Raw genomic sequence first — 16,806 nt, 5'->3', positions numbered from 1 at the left:
ATAAATTACCCTTGACAAAGGGCTTTGGTGGCAACCCACTTCCAGGACTGCTCCTGTCTCTCAGGAGCTATCTGTCAGTAAACTTTGCTACTCTTAACTTTCTTTATCCTTCAGAATTCATTCTTTGATTTCAGAGGGTGTGAAGTCATTACATCTGACATCTAGGAGGTTGGAAGTTATATTGTCGCAGGATTTAAGAGATAGGAAAGACCAATGTGGAAAAACAGGAGGACTTTATTTTTAGGTGCATGCCAACTTGGCTGATAAATCCAAAATGGCTGAGCAAAGGACACAGGACAGGTTTCAGCTTTTACACATTTGGTCAAAAGGCTTGGTCTTTGGCATGGAACTTCGGGGCAGGCAGAAGAAGAACAAAGGCAATTTGTCAAGCTGTGACAGTTTGTATCTTGGTGGCCCTGCTTGGATATAATAGGATGTTATAGGGACAGGAAGTTATAAAATTTCACTTACAGGGACAAGAGTTACGGCTTCAATACTATTCTTATATCAATGCTACTGAGAAATTTATGTATAATTAGGATGCTTTTAGAATTTGAACAACAGGGGTTGTGGGCTGGGTAGGTTCCCCAAAGTTTCCCTTGTATGGAAGGTTTGGTAGTTGGTGGGCTTTTGGAAGTGATTGGATAATTTTGGGATAATGTCAGACCTCCAGCTGGCAATGTCCTTAGGGCCGATTCATATGTGGGATTCTGCAGTCTAGGAAAGCACCTGAGCGATGAGCTGAAAATTTGAGGTGTGACATGAAATCTCCAGGGAATGAGGGTCAACAGATGAAGGCCATCTGGGGCCCAGTGGGCAACCTGGTGTGCAAAGGCAAGGAGGTTAGGCTGAGGAGTGGCCACCAAGATGGGAATGGAACTGAGAGAGGATGTTGTAGCTCCAAGACAATATTTTAAGAATCAGACTTAGACTTAAAATACTAAATGAAAAGGAAATATTCTTTTAGGGCCAAGTTTTAAAAATTAAATGACCCAAACATTGTTTCACACATAGTATCACAGCTCTCCCTGGGCAGGTGGGAGACTTAGGGTTACTAAGAAGTGGGCACTTTCTGCCTTCTGCTGGTCAACCTCGTGCACTGCAAGTTCCGAGGAAGATTGTTCATCAGCCTTACGCTTTTTTTTTTTTTTATGTTCCGTGCAATGAATCATCTCACTAGTGATTAACATCAAAATTATCTCTGAGTATTTTACTATTTCAATATATCGTGAAATATTTTGCCTTCCGTACTGTGGTCTTGTTCAAGGACTGCAGATCTGCTTACAATGTCTCAGAGTTTTAAATGGCAAGCTATTGACTTTACCTGCCCCATTATTTTCAATTTATGGATTGGAAACAGGTTGACATGGAACATTGTTGTGAGAGGTTATTTGCTTAGTTCATCACACTTTATTCCCAGTTGTCTTGGTATCATTTCAATCTACCTTACACCCACCCCATACTCCACCAAGTACAACACACAGCCAGTCTTCATGTTACAGTAAGTGTAGTGTACATTAGTTTTCTCTAATGATTATGCATTATTATAAGCTTATGAAGCTGCTGTCAACTTGCCCACCAATTGCAGCTAGTGATAGAATCAAAGAAAGAACACAGAATTGAATAATTTTGCAAACACCATGTTGGCACAGTATCAAACAATCCTCACTAACATTTGTTTGTTCACAGGGTAGACTTGTTTTTACTTAAAATTGTGATTTTTTTCTTATCAGGTGGTTTTTCCAATAATTTTGTATTTTTTAAACACTACATTTAAAATTATTCATATGAACGAGCAAGTTGTGAGCACCTCCTTAAATTTACCCCTAAGCAAATGCTTCATTCAACTCACCCTGGTCTGGCCTAAGTATCAGGGACATGAAGGGCAGGAAGTATTTTTACGTACCTGAGATTTTCTTATTCATATTGAAGAGGAGACTGATCCTGTGAACAGTACAACCATAGGTGAAGATGCTTCTAGTTATGGGGAAGATTCTCATCTTTAAACTCCTCCCACTCCAAGCCTCAGATTCCTGGCGGGAAAGAACATCCCAGGCTCTGACCATGGCCACGGTCATTGTGCAAAGGAACTCAAGCTTGCTTAGCAGGGGTGAGGGCCCTGTGGCAGGGGACTGAGGAGTCATGAGCCCCCAAGGGGGAGAAGAACTCAGCACATTCAAAGATGTGAAAGAGGCCCGCAGTGTAGAAGGAGGGAAGGAGAAGTGGTCTGGTAAAGAACAAAAGCAGTGGGAAGGAATCAGAGCAGATCTCATTGAATCTACCTGGAGAGCTTAAGAAAATCCCAGTTCTGTGCTGTAAGTGTAGCTCAGTGATACAGTGATTTACTAGCAAGCAAGGGTGCTGGGTTCCATCCTGAACTCAGCAATTAAGAGCAAAGAAGATAAAAAAAAAAGTCCCTTAAAGTCCTTCATCCTAACCAGACCAGTCTCCTCTGACTCTCTGGACATTGATCCAGATATCAGGAGTTTTCAAGAATTCTGTACTAGATTCCAAACACAGCAGCCAAGAATGGTTGAACAAGAAAGAAGGGATGAAAACTTAACAGCCCAGACAGGTTTATCACTAAACCTCAGAGGGACTGCTCTGTGCAAGCAGAACAGAGAAGGTGTCTCTTACAGGCTGAAGCTTTTTCTATAGCATCTTTCAGTGGGCTTCTGAGGAGGTGGATCAGGGGATTGTGGGATTGTGGGACTGTGGCTTGCTGATGTGTCTTCTGTGACATACCGATGTGTACTCTGTGATCTGCTCCCACTTCCTCAGTGGACTGCTTGTGGCCTGCTGACGTGTCCTCTGTGACCTGCTGACATGTCTTCTGGGGACTGCTCATGACCTAAGTAAAATGAAACCTACGTTTCTCTAAGAAGGCTGGTGGGCTCATTCAGACTGGAAATGAACCTGTCTGGGCTGTATCAATGGGGACCACACAAGGAGGCCTGGAAACCAGGACAGTGAGTTTCCAAGGAAAAGGGTTAACATTTGAACTGCTTAAGAGGGGGATTGACTTGAGTTTCTTTCTTTTGGTGTTTGTTTTTATTTTGCGGGGGGTGGGGGAGTTTGCTTTATTTTTTAGAGGTGTTGGCTTGTTTGCTTGCTGTAGATTTCTCAGGTTACTGTGTGAACAAAAGTAATATAGAAAAGCCATTGCTCATCAGGAGCTCATCTGTAAATTCGCTCCCCATGCACCTGGATCTAACCAGCAAAAACTTGTACGTATTAACAATATATTTCAAGCCTAGGTTTTGGCTAAATAATTCATATATGAATTTTACTTACTGCAGCAACTTTATAGGAGAGACATTTCTATATTCAGAATGAAAAATCAGAGGCTTGGGAAAAATTAACCAATTTACCTGGGTCAGAGTCAACATTCTAATCCCTTCTCTGAGCTGATCTTTCATGAAGCCTGCAGTACCTCCTTCACAAGGAAGAAACCTTCTGATCAAAAATGACACTGTCTAGCCTACAGGATGGTTAAGTTTTTTTGGTGCAAGTGAATATGTCAGCTTTTGCAGGACTCCAGTCAGCTCTCACATCACTTTAAGACTTTGATAAATATCCAAGGTTAAGGTGAAGAAGCAAATCTTTTGAGACAGGGTATTGCTCTGCAGTTCAGGCTGGCCTTAAACTCACTTTGCAGGCCAGGCTGAATTCAAGCTCATGGTTATCCTCCTGCCTCAGCCTCCTGAGTGTTGGGATTATAGGCATGTGCCACCATGCCTGGCAAGGCAGATCTGGAGACAGGGCTAAGCCCCATGTGGCCACTGAGTAGATCATTCATTTCTACCTAGGCCACCCGCCAGACTCACCATTAAATGCTGTGTACTCACAGAAGTTGTACAAGAGAGAGTCATATGAATTCTCTTTTTGTATTTTCTATGAAATTCTTATTTATAATATTACTCAACTCACTATTTAATATCTCCTATGCAATTCTCTCAGGTAGTAACTATGTTCAACTTTTGCACTAATGCAAGCCAGTATTAGCCACTATTAGCTATTACACTGGCTATGATTAAAAGGTCAAGTTCTCTGTGTGTAAAACAATGAAGTTAAAATATGAAAAATTTCATGAAGTTAAAATATTAAATTTAATGAAGTTAAAATATTAAAAATTTAAGAACAAGAGTTGTAAACTGTACTTAGTTTCTTATGTTTTTTCATTGTTAAATTTTCAGTTACCAAAAGTGAGTTTTGAAAAGTTAAATCAAAAGTTGGCTTATAAAAATATTTTCAGTAAATAGTTTGTGCTGGGTTAAATAAACAACCATTATCTCAATTTAGAACATAACATATATGTGAGGATATATATGTATGTATATATATGTGTATATATATATATATATATATATATATATATATATACACACACACACACACATATTGCTGTAATGTCACATCGAAGGGAGGGGTGTACACCATCCCATGCCATGCCACACCACTGTTTGCTGGAACACGCAGCTACTGGGTTCCTGCTGGGATTGTAAACTCTTCCTTTGTGATAGATAAGTGTGTGTGTGGAAACCTTACACAAAAGTAACTTAAGACCAGGAAAAGAAAGATATCTTAAAAATAGCAAGGGACCATGAAAACTCAACCCAACAGCTACAGGATGAAGCAAAGAAGAACAACACAAGATTGACTGAGTCAGTGAGAAAGCTGGAGACAGCCCAAAAGCCACTAAAAACCTCTTCAGAAGAGCAGCTAGAGAAAAGAAACATATCACCTATAAAGGAAAGCCCATAAGAATTACAGCAGACTTCTCAAAACAAACCCTCAAGTCAAGACCTTTGAGTGAAATATTTCAAGCCCTAAAGGAAAACAGTCTTTAACCAAGATTGATGTACTCAGCCAAACTATCTTTCAAAATTGATGGAAAAGTAAGATATTTCCATGACAAGGAGCAACTGAAAAATGTATGACCACTAAACCAGCTCTACAGGATGCTCTGAAAGGCATATTAGAAAGAGATAAAAAAGACCACAAACACAGGAATACCAATAGAAAGAAGCTGTCAGGTAGGGGAAGCAATTAAACAGAGCAGAAAGATAGGGAGCAAACAACAAGGAAGCAAGATGAAAAATAAAGCCAATACATATCAGTTATAACCATCAATATAAATGGTCTCAACTTAACAGTCAAAAGAAACAGACTGGCAGAATAGATCAAGAAGCAAGATCCAACAATATGCTGCATTCAAGAAACACATGTAACTTGAAAAACGAAATTCATGGACTAACAGTCAAAGGATGGAAAATAAATCTTCATTCCACAGTAACCCAGAAAAAAGCAGTGGTAGTTATTCTACTTGCAGACAGCATAACCTTTAAGACAAAACTGATCAAAAGAGACACAGAAGTCACCATATACTTGTTAAGAAAAAACTCCAAGAGAGAACAATCATAAATATATATGCATCAAACACCAGCACACCCAACTACATAAAACAAATATTAACAGACATAAATAACCATATAAACACTAACACAACTATAGTATGGGATCTTAATACCCCATTCTCACACATAGATAGATCAACTAGACAAAAAATCAACATAGAAATATCACAATTAAACCAAGTCTGTGAACAACCATACTTGATAGATGTCTACAATGTTCCACCCCAAAACATCAGAATACACATTCTTCTCAGCTACATATGGGATGTTCTCCAAAACAGACCACATATCAGCTCATCAAATATGTTTAAGTAAATGTAGAGGAAATGAAATCATCCCACACATACTATCTGACCATAGTGCAGTGAAACTGGAAATGAATGACAAAAGAAATCATAAAAACTACATAAACACATGGAAATTAAACAATATACTTCTGAACAACAAATAGATTATTTTATAATATTCACCAAAAGAGTCGAATGCAAGAGTGTGAGAGAGCTCAAAGAAACCCAAAGAATCCAGCCGAGGACCTAGATCTCACAGCAATGTCCCACAGGAGTCCAGCTGAAGATCTAGGGCTCATGGCAATGTCCTTCACAAGTCCAAGTGGAGGCCTAGAACTCATGACAATGTCTCATGCAAGTCTATATCAAGGACCTGCACTGGGAAGGCCCAAAGGTCAGCAGTAGAAGTCAGAAAGTCTGTGACCACAGGATGAAGGATGTACACTGGAGCCAAAAAGTGATACTCAAAGTAAGGGCCAGAGCTCCCCCAAAGGGAACTGCAGCTGTCCTCAGTGACAGCAAGGACCCAAGCTTCTCTGACAATGAGAACAGCTGAGTTCATATCAGGAAAGCTTCTCCAGGAGAATCAACAGCACTATCTTCCCCTCCAGTTCTCTTTTTATGCTGTTGGTAATAATCCTCAGGCGGGCCTTCCACACCCAGCACCAGGTCAGTTAGGTGTTACAAGTTGACTATTAGTTTATCTACCACAGAGAGCTATAGGGCTATCTCCCAATAAATTTCTTTCAGGGATCCCATATTTGGATAGAACTATGGCCCTTCCCACTATGGAAACAAAGGACCAATTTCTGAAAGAACTGTATACTGGCATCTCCCACCTCTCCTCTCTCAGAAAAGACTTCTCTCACAGACTCAAGCTCACTGTTTATCAGTTTCAGCCAGGACAGCTGGTGCTGATAAACACCTGGAAAGAAGATTAGCTCTAGCCCAGTTAGGAAGGTCCCTTCCAAGTGCTCCTGACCACCAAAATGGCCATACAGAGAGCTGAAAAGGGTTGGACTCACTATACTTGAGTAAAGGGATTAATAATCCAACATTTCTGGGCAAAAGGCCAGAATTTGCAATAGGGTCTATGGGTTAGGAGCCAGTATTGTAAAAAGAGACCTTTTGGGGAGGCTGGTTCTCAAAGTGATTAATAAGTCCACTTCAGGTAAGTCAGAAACAGCATCCACTCCTCCTCAAACTAAATCTCCACTGCTGCCAGCAGATGACCTCTAAAAGGTAAAGATAATTCAGGTAAAAGATCTGAGACAAACTTTAGAGATTGAGACCAGTTATGGAGATACAAATGCCTGGGTTGAATGGGATATATTTTTAGTGAGAGCTCTCAGTAAGTGTGACTACTTTGAATATATAGTCAGACCCCCACAGGGTCAGGTGTTTCTAGTTTCTCTTTGGATGCGATACAGATCCTCCAGGAATGCTCTGCATGTTGGCTCTTTACCAGGAAGTCCTAGGGAAGAGGAATCTGTAAAAACTTGTCTCTGCTTTTCTTGGTGCTACAGAGATCGGAACCAAGGTTGGCCCCTCTTTTTCTCCATAAGAAATGTGAATCATTCCCCTTGTCTCTCATGGCAGGGGACAAATCTTCACAGCCCAATGGCAGAACTCACCACCTGTATCAGAATTCTAAATGTCACTGGTGAGCTGAACAGGTAATTACTCACATCTCCAAATATCCTGAGCCAATGTCTGGTGGTTTTGTGGAAAAATGAATCTTCTTGATTGGTTGCTATCCAACTGGCAAGAGATTTGTGCCTTGGTTTAATTGCCTATTCCATTCTCTGTTCTACCTAGATGTCTACCTGGTAACCAAAGCAAGAGCTCAGTGCTAGGATCCTTTGATTCCAACATCTACGTGGACTAACTGGAGTTCCAAGGGGATTCCTTGTAAATTCAAGGCAAAAAAAAAAAAAAAATCAAATAGTTCCTAAATTTGAGTCAATTCTCTTTCGGTAGTCCACAATAAATAAAAATATAGATTGGATGAATTAATCAACAAATATTAATCTAAGGTGGAAATGTAACCAGATATGGTAAAAGAAAGAAGGAATTTTAGGAAACAAAAATTTAAGTTGGGATAAGGTCTATAATTCTGAGTGAAAGAAAGAAAGAAAGAAAAATCCTACTTGTTTGAGGACATGACTGAGGTCATGCATTTGAAAGGGTCTCTAAACAAAGGGGAAAGGTAGTAGATAGCCAGTACAGTACATGGCATTTACTATGCTAAGTCTGGCTGGGAAAACACTGGCAGTTAAGAAGTTACTCGGTGTAATTTAATCATTTGCTTTTACAACCCACAAAATGTTTACAGAGGGAGTGGTCCATGGGCACAGACACAATTACCCCCCAAAACCCCCGATATGGAAGCCGAGGAGGAAGGAAGAGGAAACTGCATGCTAAGTGGGGGAGGGACCTACATGCTAGGGGTTCAGTTGCCCACTGAAACTGCTGTGGTGGTGCGTTAGTCTGCTTGTTGGGCTGGCATCCCGTTCTTGCAATAATGAGAAATAAAAGTTTAGCTTTCACTGCTTTTTCTGCCTCTAAAGTGCATTCTTTGGGTCTGCACAAGTCAAGTCATTTCTCACAACTATGTTCATGGTAAATTTTACAGTAAAGAGAGAAAACTAAGGCCCAACCCTGAGTTTTCCTATAAGGACTTTCCTACCAACTGGTGACATGTGGAGAAGACTTTTCTACTCCTGGCCAAATCATGGTAGGAGGCTGGTTATAACCTCTTTGAAAGTAATAATCTGCTACATCTTCTGGAGGCTGCTGACGGTGAGAGTGAAATCTTTTCCAGGTGCACTGCCATTGAACTAATTGGGAACTGCAGATACCTGAGTGGATGTCCAGTAGATGAGCAGTTTAAGAGCCAGTTCTGGTTTCTGCTGGTACCAGGCTAAATAGTTCCTTTATGGGGGGTGGGAGGGAGGGACCAGGAATCACACTCAGGACCTCGCACTTGCCAGGCAGGTGCTGTACTGCTGAGCTATATCTCCAGCTCCCAGCCTAAGTAATTATTATTCTTGCTCCACAAAAGGTACTGACTGTCCTTGAAGCTAATGATAACCCTCTCTGAAGCAGACATGTCCAGGAAGCCTAGAGACTGGGTTATCACCATGTCCCGCAGATATCTGAAATCAGGAGGGGTTAGTGATTGTATAATCATACACACAGATTCTTTATCATCTAAACACTGAAATAAGTCAATTAAAATATTTTTTCTAATGCTATTTTGTTAGCACTAAACTGGGTTCATATAGAAAATAGTCATTATTACCCACTATATCTTAAAGTTTCTGTTTCTACTCTAGAATCCATTCTGAAAGGCTTACAGTACATGATTCTCATGAGACCAAGAGCAACAGGAACATGAGGACTTGGGTCTGTGATGCCATCTTGCTGTCTGTCCCTCCCTGCTCACTGCAGCCCAGTTGTCATTGCAAAGGCCTCATTTATAAATTCAGAGCATGTGAGGTGGGTCTGCAGGGGCCTATGCAAAGCAATAAGAAAATAAAAAGGCAAATTGCATGGACAGTGCAATGTAGAAGTGGCTGATACAAATCCAGAACCAATAGGATCACAGAAAATATATCTGTGTGAGGAGAAAAGATACCAAAGTCAATGGAGAAGCTGTGAGATCAACTCAGAAGCTCAAAAATTAGCGCCTGCCTGGCAAGCGCAAGGTCGTGAGTTCGGTTCCCGGTACCGGAGAAAAACCAAAAAAAACAAAAATAAACTAAAAAAAAAAAAAAAAAGGGCTGGGGATTTAGCTCAGTGGCAAAAGCGCCTGCCTGGCAAGCGCAAGGTCGTGAGTTCGGTTCCCGGTACCGGAGAAAAACCAAAAAAAACAAAAATAAACTAAAAAAAAAAAAAAAGAAGCTCAAAAATTACAAACCACTAGATGGTATTAGATGGTATACAGAAGGACTTTAGTTTCATGTAAGCATATATTTATTTATTTATTTTTGTTTGTTTTTGTTTTTCTTCTGGTGCCAGGAATCGAACTCACAACCTTGAGCTTGCCAGGCAAGCTCTTTGTTGCTGAGCTAAATCCCCAGCCCCTGTAAACATGTATTTAAATGGGTTAAGTTTCATAGAAATAGCAGCTAATCTACACCAGATTTCCAGTCCCGATGAAATAATACAACATTCTGGAAAAACAACACAAGGAAGAAAAAATGAACAAGGAATGGTAAGGTAAATAAGGAAGGAAAGGAGAAGCAAGAAAATGAGGGCAACAAAAAAAGTGTCATTTTTGGACCCATTTTTAATTATTATGGAGCCAAAACATGTCTGAGCATCTAATACATTTTTATCCTAAAGCTACTGAAGAGCACAGCAAACATCTGAACTCCAGTTTCCAATCTGTGCATGAGGGAGAGAGACAGAGAGAAGTCCAGAACTCACTTTGAGGGGAACCCTTGGGTCCCTAATTTAACTTGGGGTTGGATAGGCTCCATTTAATTGAAGTGTGAACCAAAGAGAAAATAGAACTATCCTCACAACCACTAAAAAAAAGGCGCTAAGTAAGCTGGAAAATAGAGAGAGAAAAACAAACAGGATTTCCTTGGGAAATCATGGCTGTAGGCGAACACTGCTGATTTTTACTCCGAAAACACCTGCTTTACAGAGGTCGAGACCTTGCCAACCTTGAAATTGGTTGAAGATAGCCTTGTTGAGGAGGCGCCTGAGTGAAAACTTGTCTGAATGAGGAACAACCAGCCTCAGTGTCAAGAAACCTTATAGATAATATTTTAAGGGCCATAGGGCACGAAGTCAAAGAGATTCTTGGCACTGAAAAGCAAATGGGTAGTTGTACAAATGAAAGCAATAGAAATGACTAAGAAACAAAGGCTCTTCCCAGACTTCAGATTTGGTACTTGTGAAAGCATACTGAAAAAATAAATCACAAACTTGATATTATGTATAAAGTGCAGAAGCTAAAACAAAAACTTCAGACATCATTGATCTACTGCGTATAACTGATATTTAAGGGTGTTTTGTATGCAATATAAGTTATTTAACTCATCTTGAAACTTTAGCATCAAGCCACAAATGTTATACACAAGAAACTGTTTTAACTTTTTCATTTAAACTATGATTTACTGTTTTATATTGCTTTCAATACATAGTGCTATAATAAATTATATATAAATATTAGATTATTAAAATATGATTCAGATTTCACATAGGATTCTAGGATACCTTAATATAACACAAACTGCATGTGGTTTAAGAAACTTCCTAATTTCCAGGGACAAAAATATGAACGCTGACTCAATACAACATACCCAAGTCAGTTTGTAACAAGTTGTCATGTACTATTCACCTTTGTTAAACTTTAAAACTTTGATTGTGACTGCTTTGATGAGCTCAAATTGTTTTCAGGTCAGGTAGATGAAGGTTAAGGCCTTAAGAATTCAGAAATGTCTGACGTGTAACCTCTAAGCTCCCAAAGTGTTTGGAAAGCACGCACATATCAGAAAGTAGCCATCCAAGGTGGTGGCGCATGCCTGTAACCCCAGCACTCTGGAAGGTGGGTGCAGAAGGATCACAAGTTGGAGCTCCACATGGTCCATTTATCTGCTTAGTAGGACTCTGTCTCAAAATAAAATTATTAGAAGAGCAAAGGATAATGCTCAGTGTGAAGGCCAGAGACTTCTTTATTTCTACTGAAAGCAAACATGATAGAGCTTTTAGTTATTCATTTGCCCACAGTTTCCATAGTGTATAAGGGTTGTGTTGCACACCTTGGACTGTCCTGAAAAATACCACAAAGGTGGGCTGACAGAAGCACAGTTTATTCTCTCACAGTTTTCGAGGAAAGAAGTTCGAAATAGATGTCCCTGAGCAGCTCTAACCCGACCTCCCTTTTATAAGGAACTTTATAATTATTATGTAAGGCATATATTTTTCTCTTTTCCTCTACCCTTTAAATAGGATTATTTGATCTTTAGCCAAAGAGACAGATTAAAAGAAATTCTTTCCAAGTTATTTTGACTTGAATGCTCTTCAGGAGTCTAACTGCTACATCTAGGAAAAGGCTAGTGCTTATATGTGTTTCTAACATTCTTACGGTTTCCCTAGAAACAGCAGATGGCAGAAGCTGTTTACTCTTTCCATTCCTTGCCGTTAGTGGCAGAAACTCTGAGATCAATACTCATGAGGTGGGGGTTGTTTTTTCTCTTCCTAGCTGGAGAGGAGGCCAAGCACGGAGGCTTTCCTCTTCGCAGAGACTGATGTTGTGGACAGCCTAGACTTTATTGGCCTTCCTCCAAACAGAGAGGCTAATTTCTGTCGCTGGACTCCCACGAGAGGCCTCCCACCATGACGATCTCTCTTTCCACGTCACTGCACCCGTCAGAAGATTTGCATTTTGTTCCCCAGGGAGGACTTTTCCTTACAAATCTGAGATAAAAGCTCAGCTCTAACCTTGCTTTGACTGATCAGGGCTCCTCAGTTCAGCTTCTCAGAATGGAGTTCCTTGCTCAGCTGCTGGGGTACTCAGCTCTGAGTCCTGGGTAAAGAGAGAGGGAGATGGGGGAGGAGAGGAATGGATTATTCTCCACACTGAGAGGAATGGATTATAGGGACATGAGCTTCCGAACTGTATCGCGCCTGGCCCATTCTTCTCTGGCTCTGCTTCGCTCCTTCCTGGGTGCCAGGAGGTGAGCAGCACCGCCCCTTTGCCATGATGTTGTGACTGATGGGGTTTCCACTAAGAGACTGGACAGACTGTTGATGCTGCCTTTCAAAAGGTTGAGTATTACTTATGGAAATCACTTAACCTTCCCCCAAGCCTCTGAATTTCTCCTCTAAAACATGAAAACCATGTCTCTATTATAAAGTTGTATTGAGAAATAAATAAAATAGCATATGAATTACTCAGTATTGCACCTGGACATGCAAGAGGTTCTTAGTAAGTGGGCTGCAGGGGCACAGACAAAACAGCGGGCAAATGGATGAGCACATTGCCTGGCCAGTGAGCTGAGAGAGGAAGTCAAGAAGCCAAGCACAGCATCACAGAAAATGTAGTGATGGGCCAGGAAGTTACTTTGGAAATTCTAAGATCAAATTACAGGTTGTAAAACTAGAGGCTGCTAGATGAATTAGAAAAGAGTTTCTATTTTAAAGCAAAGCAATTTGAATAGACTTAGGATCCAAAACTAAAGAACTCGTTTCCTCATATTTATAACCTTAGAAAAAGGTAGAACACTGGAAACTGAGACAGTTTGGAGGAGGGTGGGGGAGAAAAGAAGGAAGACAGTCAATGGGAAGAGGCAGGCAAGGAGGGAGGAAGGAGGGGAGGGAGGAGAGGAGGAATGACATCTTGGAAGTGCCAAGAAACAACATTTAACCTAAAATTCTAGATCCAGAAAAATAAGACCTGAAATGAAAATGCAGGACATGAAAGAACTGAAGGAAAACTTCCTCAGTGATTTCACTGAGGAAATTGTTCATTCCAGGAAATGCTGAGCTAAAATCTCCAGGCAAAAGGAAACTGAGACCAGAAACCTTTTAAATAGCACCAAGAGTGGGAACTGAAAGGAGAAATTCACAAAATTTGTATTATTATTTAAATCTCTTTATAGTGCATTCCTATGGGGTCTAAGGTATAAACAGGAAGCCTGACCCCTTTTTCAGAGAACGCCGAAGCGGCTCTATGGGCAGATTCACAAAGTAAGAGACTGAAATCTTTTGCCCATGGTGATGACTGGCTTGTCACCTGATGAGCAGGCCAACTTAAAAACACCCTGTGAGGTCTTTTGAAGGTTGTAACTCTGCTTAACATATAGACCACAACCAGAAGAGAAACCTTCAGCCAGAACCACCACATAAGAAATTCATTGTGAAGTAGATCTGTTTTGTATTATAAATTGATGATCTCAACTAATTTGTTATAATAATGGAGAGATGATTTTAAAAAGTAAACTACCCAGTATAGCTGATGTTATGGTTTGTGTCTAAATGTCCCTTCAAAGCCTCATGCAGTCATGGGGTGGGCTTCTAGAGTTTTTGATTGACTCATGGTCCAATGGGATTGTGGGTGTGAGTGCTACACTCATGGTTCATTGGGATTATGGGTGTGAGTGATACAGACACTCTGGACTGGGTGTAGTGGGCGGGGAGCCTGCATACAATACAAGGGTGGAGGAAGAGGCTTGCTTGCTGCTGCTCCTTCCTTTTCACTCTTGTTGCTTTTTCTGTTTTCTGCAACCATGAGCTGTTGCCCTCTGCCATGTGCCACCCTGCCTAGGAGCCAGCTGATTATGGACTGAAGCCTCCACAAACTATGAGCTAAACGAACCTTTCTTTCCTTAATTTTTGGCATCAAGTATTTTGTCTCAGCAATGAGAAAAAAGTAAAAAAGACAGCTGATTTTCTATTACCAGTATACTTCTCATACATTTTTTGTTTCTTTGTATGTATTCAGGATGGAGTCTATGGCTCACCAACAAAATGCTAACTAATACATCTTTCAGTCTTGAGAAAACATCTTTATCTGCTAGTAACACTACAGGATACACTCACAAACCTACACAAAATGGAAGTGAGGGTCTTGTTGGGAATTTCTCACCACGATTAATACCAATTGGTTCAGGGATTCATGGACAACTTGAGCCTCTGATTTACACCATTATTCACCAAAATATAATGGATTTTGTTCTCAAAGGACCTCAGTTTCCAAGTCTTCTGTCTGCAATCAAGAGGTTACAATGGTATAGTTCTAGTATTCAGAACATCACCCCACCATCATGATATGTGCAAAACCTCCATAAGATAAGCTTTTTCATTAGTATAAAAACTGATACCATTAATTCCAAAGTTCAGTGTTAAGAAGAAAAAAAATGAGCAGTTTTATTACTGGAACACATGAGACCTATTGTTCATTGTTGGCCCTTGTGACAGCTAACATGATAAATACAAAAACTCCTACTTTGAAATCTTCTAATACTTCTATTCAGATAAAAAATGTGTTCTGTCTCAGGGCTCTTAACCCACTAGATGCTGTGGTGAAACATAGACAGATGGTGACCATATTTTAAAGGCAAAAATAAATTTTGCTGTCTTTTTGGATGTGTTGTGTGAGAAAAAAGTAAAATTCAGGACAACTGTCCCACAGGCTTCAACTTGAGCAACCAGAGAATTTGAAACCATATTTTGTGAGACCAGGAAAGTTGAAGGGAAGCAACAGTAAGTGGCAGGTGGGACTGAAGATTTGGAATGGAACATAGTAGAATTCTGAGGTGTCGCCAGCCCTCCAGCTGGTAATGTCCTCAGGCAGAGGCATCTGAGGGACTCTAGACACCAGGGACGTAGACTGAGCTATCAGGAGCAATTCTGAAATGCAAGTTGAGTGTAAATAAATGAAAGCAGACTGGGGCTCCAGTGGTAACACAATGTGCAAAGTAAAGAGATGAAGAGAACTCAACACGGGAGGCCAAGGAGGACTGGCTACTAAGATAAAAAAACGGAACTGAGAGAGATTCATGGCCCACGGCCAAAATAACATTTTAAGAACTATTTTTCAGTTTTCAAATGTGAAATTAACCAATATTATGCTAAAAAACTTTCCACTGGGGTGACTGCTATGAAATGGTCCAAACACAGTTTCAGTTGTGGGATCATCTCCCCGTGAGCAAGTGGGAGATATGGAAGCTTGCTTTTAAGGAAGTGTGCATGACCTTCCCTCTGCTGGTCAGCTGCAAGAACTGCAAGTTCCAGGAGAGATTGTTCATCCTCTTTCAAAATAGTATTTATTGCAATATTTTGCTTAAAACACAGATCTAGTTCAACAACTGTAGAACTGCCACTGACAACTCAGAGTGTTAAATCTGGGACGCTCTAGACACATCATCTGTCCATTATTTTCACTTACATGTGGAAAACAGGCTCATCCACCTACTGTGACCCAGTGCTCTTGTAGTCATTGGAATCCACTCTCACACCTGCCTCCTTCCCAGCCAAGTACAGCACAGGAGCCATCGTTCATGTTACAGAAACTACACTCATCATTAGTGTGAAGTTAGAAAGAAAACTTCGAGGATGATGTGATGCTGGAACACGTGTCAGAGAGATGATATGGTGCTGGCTCTGAATTTAGAGGAAAAGGGCTCCTGGTCAAGGAACGTGGGAGACCTCAAGCAGCAGGAAAGGCAGTGGAAAGATTCACTCCTGGAGGCTCCAAATGGAGTGCAGCCTGAGAGCATCTGGATTTAACCCATTGAGTCTGAACTAGAAAATGATGAAATTTCTTTTTCTTTTAATGAATTTTATTGGTAACTTTTGACCTACATACTAATTACATTCATCATAGGGAGTTTGTACCTCTACAGAATATATCATAATTCTTTTTTTTCCCACTCCATTCCTCTCAATCCTTCTTCCCCTCTCCATCTACAGAACTTTGTTTCTATTGTTTCCCTTTCATTGTTTTTATTTTTTAACCCTATTCACTTCTTTCCCATCCCCATGCCACCTCCCATGTTCACCTTCTTATTTGAATATTTTCTTCCTACTTCTCAATGTCTATCCTCCATGTTGGTCTTATTTAGACTTTGGGTTTCTCACACAAGAGAAACAATGCAATAGTTAAACATGCATGTCCAATTTATTTCACTTAAAATTATGTTCTCAAGATGTGTACATTTACCTAAAAATGTCTCATTTATCCTCCTTTATGGCAGAGTAGTACTCCATTGTGTATAAAAACTGCATTTTCTTTATCCAGTCATCTGGTAATGAGCATATGGACTGTTTCCAAGAGTTAGCTATCACATAGTGTGCCACTTACATGGGTGTGCATGTATTACTGTGACCCAGTCCAAAAAAGAGCATCTGAAAGAAATAGACACTTCTTAGATGAAGTACAAACAGCAAATATATGAAAAAATGTTCAGCATCACTGGTCATTCAAGAAATGCAAATTAAAATACCACTGAGATTCCATTTCACTCCAGAAAGAATGGCTGTTATCAAGAAGTCAACCAATAACAAAAGCTGGTGAGGCTATAGGAAAAAGGAACTCTTCTCCACTGTTGGGAGGAGTGTAAGTTGATATGATCACTATGGAA

This window comes from Chinchilla lanigera, unplaced genomic scaffold, assembly GCF_000276665.1.
Source record: "Chinchilla lanigera isolate Chin_1 unplaced genomic scaffold, ChiLan1.0 scaffold00023, whole genome shotgun sequence".
NCBI lineage: Eukaryota > Metazoa > Chordata > Mammalia > Rodentia > Chinchillidae > Chinchilla > Chinchilla lanigera.
This window is presented reverse-complemented; position numbering follows the sequence as displayed.